This window comes from Homalodisca vitripennis, chromosome 5 (genome assembly GCF_021130785.1).
Source record: "Homalodisca vitripennis isolate AUS2020 chromosome 5, UT_GWSS_2.1, whole genome shotgun sequence".
Classification (NCBI taxonomy): domain Eukaryota; kingdom Metazoa; phylum Arthropoda; class Insecta; order Hemiptera; family Cicadellidae; genus Homalodisca; species Homalodisca vitripennis.
The window spans coordinates 43,656,802-43,662,344 of record NC_060211.1 but is presented as its reverse complement, the minus strand read 5'-3'; the positions used below and the strand labels follow the sequence as shown (position 1 = coordinate 43,662,344).

The window sequence follows — 5,543 nt, the reverse complement described above, 5'->3', positions numbered from 1 at the left end:
GCTGAACGCAGACTAAGTCGTTCAACACTAAATCATGATTTTGGAACTACCTATAGAACCACTTATATCACCATATCCTAAGGTTAAAGTTTCAACTTTCCAACCAAGAGTTCTGGGGGTCAATTCGCTAGAGATCAATGAAAGTTTGGTTTTGGTTCGTTTTCCTTTAAAAGAGTTAGTACGCACCACTGACGTGTAATAACTCCAGAAAAATGATTTACAAATACGTATTTTTTTAGCTAGACCAATATGTTTTAGTTATTCCGTTCAAACCAACTGCGCAGTAACACTTTGCCTGCAAGTGATTCTTCTTTTTCCACACTGGCATCACTCACCATTCTGATGTTATCATGAACGTCAAATGTAAATAGGGGCCCATTCTTTCCTCGAGCCTTCGTTACAATAAAGTCATGAAAGGTGTAATGGTGAAGAAGAATCAAGTCCTCCTTGACGTACATGAGTTGATCAGCAATGACCGTCTTCAGTTCACTAAACTCTTTTCGCAGTAGCTCCAGACATCTCTGTAGAAACTGATACACTGAGTTACCTTTCTTCATTCTGACAGTTTTTCTGTCCTGAACCATCCCAGTAGCTAAATGTAATGTCAATCTCTTCTTCCTTCAATGTCGACTGTTTGGCTGCCCATTCTTGTCTCAGCTCTTCTCTGAGCCGATTCTCTTCTTCCTCCCTGTCTCTATCGAGTAGAAAACTTTTTCCTAATTTTCTTCAAAACTGGAAATTCCTCTTTGTCAGAATCCCTATCCTCTTCATCGTCCTCCTTTTCCTCCTCGCTTCCATCCACGTCAAAGGATAGAGCTTTGATCTGTTTTTTCTGTCTATTTTTTTCGGCTTGTTTGGCTTCAAGCTATATTTGCTGTTCTCTTTCCTTTCTCTAGTTGCTTCTGCGCTAATTTCCTTTCGCGTTCTTTCACTATATTTTCTTGGTTAGCTTTCATTTCATCTAGTTAATTTTCTTATCAGCTTCATACATTCAGTATGAGCTCAGATCTGACTCATAATCCCATACTGTACATTCTAAATATGGAAAATTCAAATTTTGTTTGAAAAAATTCAACAACAAATTGTCAATGCCAATGTAGTTAAATTTGTTTGTAAACAATTTTTCTTCTTTATTGTTGCCAGACGAGCTCACTATCAGAATTACGTAAAAACACAATCCATGCTATTGATCTGAGTGATATTGGTCTTGACTACCGAACAATGCAGTGTCTACTATTGGCACACATAACGCAGAGTAGTTATCTGAACATTACTTGTTTGTGTTCTGAGTTTTCTTTGATTGCCGTCATACATTCAGTATTCATTTCTTGTTATTGTTACCTAGTTGATTGCTGATAGTTCTTATACGCCATTTACATGTTTATTGTCCTATATATGTATTATTATTATTAATTCATTCCATTATATTCATTTTCACCTTACATTATATTATTTTATCTAAATTTTTATTACTTTGGTATTGCCATTTATGATACTAAACTTATTCCTGTTTGTTATATTATTTGCCTATTTTACTTACATCAATTTAGTTCTTTCTTTTACCAAGTGTGATTCGTGTGCATGTTTCAACTCTGTAGAAACTTACTTTTTACACAGGCGGACGAACGTACAAGGCATGATTACAATCACGTCATTAATTTACGATATCACGGAGTATTAAGGAACTCGACGGAAAGTAAGAAATAGGTATCGCTAATTTGTTAGTATTTTTGATATGCCATTATAGTTACCCATATGACCCATGAAAAATTATATTTTTATATCCCTCATTTGACCCAAAACTTAATAAAGATCCGAAAAATTACAAAATATTGTAAATCAGTTTTTATTACACCTAATCAATATTGAGTTTCTATTTTGTATGAGTTATATATATAATAATTATAATCTTGTACAATGCACAAACTGTTAAAAATTTTCAGATGTCCCATAATATTTATGGGAACAAAGGCCCCGAACATTTATGAAACTTTTTAAGTTTAGTTTGCTTACGAGGAATATAAAAAAGGGATGTAATCAATACTGTTTAATAATTACCATTTATTAAATATTCTAACTAATTTAACTTATCTTATTAGTGGTATAGAAACGTTTCATTAATAATTACTCGTGAAGATGGCGTAAAGAAGTCATCGCAATCCTAGTAATAAAAATATCAAATAGTAAAGAACTAGATCAAATACGATACCTCTTATTTTACGTCACTCCTTTTTACAACCAATAACCAAATATAAACCAGAGTGTTACGTTAATACTATATCGATTACCATTTAAACAAGTTATAAGTTATGTACTCTTACAGAAGTTATAGCTATGTTAAATATAGATATAATGTATTATATTATAATACATTTCTCTAAACATTATATTACTGACCAACTTTATAAAATTGTCTTTAAAGAGTAATAATTGAAATTTTTTAATCTAAAAACACAAAATACTAAACCTGTAAAGTGATAAAGCTTATTTTTATAAATTAAATGATTAACTAAAGCAGTTTATTTAATGATTAGTTATGAAAATATTTCTTTAAAAAGTAACAACGTAAATCAATTTCATATGCTTATTGGTTTGATTTGTTTTTGCTTAGATTACAGTTTTAAATGTATAAAATATTATGTGCTTTCTTATTATATTTTTGAATCTTTTACTTGATCAGATGACCTATTTGGTGTGATTGATGTTCAGTTTTCACTTTTAACTTTTAAAGATAATATAGTTATCATTAATATGAGGGTTTTGTGGCAAATATTATTGAATATAGTAGTGTATGAAGAACATAAGCTCGAAGAAAATTCACTGGCTTAATTATATACTACTTTTAAATTCGTAATATTTGAAAAATACCTATCAACGTTTAGAAAATAAAAAAAAGATTAAGTTAGGTTAAACTGAATAAAAGCAAAAGGGAAACTGATTTACAGAATATTTCGATTTGACAAACTTGATGTTTTTATTCAAGTAGCTCTAGTTGGATTTTATTATACTTTAACCAGTTCTCATTATTTAAAGCCATAGCAAGTAATTGTGCAATACTTTGCAATAACTTAGCAAAATAAGAGCTAATCAACCAAATTCACAGAACTGTGGAAACTCTTTACAGTGATATTCAACTGTCCTTGTACAAACTGATGGCGTAGGTTTCAGGGAATTACAACCTTGACTCATAAATAACCAGGAGGCTGTTTGTTTTATTCGGCTGCAAAGTATTTACAGAGTAAGTTTGTGGAAGTGCTGGTGCTTGCAGAGGCTTGCATAAAATAATAAGAATATAAGCGAAAGACTTATATTCTTATACCTTAGATCTGTAGACCTGGGTCCAATTTTACTTTGGTTCTAAGATTAAATTCAATTAACTATTTGGCAACATACAGTATATTTTCACATGATGCATTCAAATATTTTTCCATCTACTTGGGTTTTATGTATCAGTTTTTTAAAACAATACTTGCCAATTAACTATAATATGATATTGTATTTATCGAGATAGTTAAGCTACATGTATTAAAGTCACACATTTTAAAATTTATTTTGGGTGTATTGAGTTTGTTTACAAATCTATTTATTTTGATATTTTCTTGTCATCATGGTTACCTATAACCACCTCCGAAATCACTTCTATATTAATTCTTTTCTTTAACTTCTTGCTGATGACTGATTTTACTTGTATGAAACCCCAAAATGTGCAGTATGACATTATTGTATCATTTATTAATTTAATCTAGAGCAAAATAACACTTCTTTAAAGTTTTTATTAATGATTTTCTCTTTTTTTTATTATAATACGTTAAATTTCATGAAAAAAGCTCACCACACCAATGTAATATCGTCCTTAATAACAATGCACTCACTATAATTGCTAAATCTAAAGAAAACAGATTTTAATTCATTTTATTATTTTTTAAAACATTTTATTCTTAACAAGTATCACATAAATTAATGGCTTTAAACAATTTTAAAGTAAATTCCTCTATCACTTTCTAATATATTATTATACAGGAGATAAGTAATTCAATAATCAGTTCAATGTTTCATGTTTATGAACTCTAGGATGTCAGTTATTATCCTTGTAGCCCTTTTCAAAGTTTTTTAGGAGGAGGATTATGATATACGATCTGACAATTAGCTTCTGCTCTTGATATATTTGTTGTAAAGCCCCAGAGTTACTTAGCTTACTTAGCGTTTATTCCAAGTCTGTACTTTATTTTTTAAACATCAACGATTAACTAGTAATACTTATTCAATTACTTACGAACAGTTAAAATAAGCTTATATTACAAAACTAATTTAAACTTCATATTTTTATCAAATAATATATACCTGATCTTTACCGTAAGGCTACGAGCTCTATAGCTCTTTACGGGCTCGATTCCTGTAGAGATTAACAGAAATTTGCAAATTGATTTAGCCCGTTTTCACTTTCAAAGTTTAAATGTTCTATTTCAGATACCACTGTGGTAAAATTTTCTCCTTTAAGAACACGTCTTTGTATGTTAAGTTTTTAGATACCTAATTTATTTCTTCTGCAAAGGGAATCACACCAAATTAAATAAGTTAAAAAAGAGTATGAGATAAACACTAATAAAACTTACTTATACAATTAAATAACCAACAGTGTTAAATATAAATAATTAACAAAACAATGAATAAGTAAAAAATACAAGTTAGTTAACAAACAATTAGGAAAATAGTAAATCATAGGCATAGACAGTAATAAACAGTTAAATATAAAAAGTGGTTACATTATTAAATTCTGGGTATAAATGAAATGAAATGTAAAGGACTTTATTTTGAGGCAAAATTAGAGATATTTTGAGTCTCCTCTTCCACTGAACATCGAAGGATTTATAAAAAGAAACAAACTTCAACACACATAAATAATCAGAAATATGTGTAAACATAAGAATAATTCAACCAGCAACATTCTTAAGTATCCAAATAATTACAAGTAAAAATTTACACTTGTGAATACATTACTAGATTTACTACTTACATACTAGAGTGAAATGATTTGTGTGTGTGTGTGTGTGTGTGTGTGTGTGTGTCTGTGTGTGTGTGTGTGTGTGTGTGTGTGTGACTTAATTATTGACTGTCTTGATTACCTTAGTATCGTATTAATTATCTTAGCAATCGACTTGCGGACAGCGAATCCTTAGAACAGGTAATTAATTAATAATAGTGACTACACGCCACCAATTTTATCAAGATATATGACATTGAAGAGTTCGTAAGTAATGTAAAAACATATAATCAATTTCAGTTCCTAGGCCCACTTAGCCGATGTCATTATTTGAGCTTCTCGGTTTAAACCACCTCGAAACATTGTTAACCAAGCTGAATTCTTCCAATATCTCAGCGTCGCTATAGAGAGCCAGCCATCGATCTTCAGTCAGCAAATGTTAAACTGGAATTGCCAATAAAGTATGTCACGTTGTACCTACATAATACAGTACAAAGGTGTAGGTGATTTGAAGGGGTTGGAGCTGTAACGTGGTTGGCTGCTGCTTAACCAACTGTAGGTT

The 5,543-nt window shown here is 30.4% G+C and overlaps 1 pseudogene; it reads right to left on the bottom strand.

The window, feature by feature from the left end:
• Positions 1 to 254: 254 nt before the first annotated feature.
• On the bottom strand, positions 255 to 956 carry LOC124363449 (annotated as a pseudogene).
• Between the last annotated feature and the right edge of the window lie 4,587 nt (positions 957 to 5,543).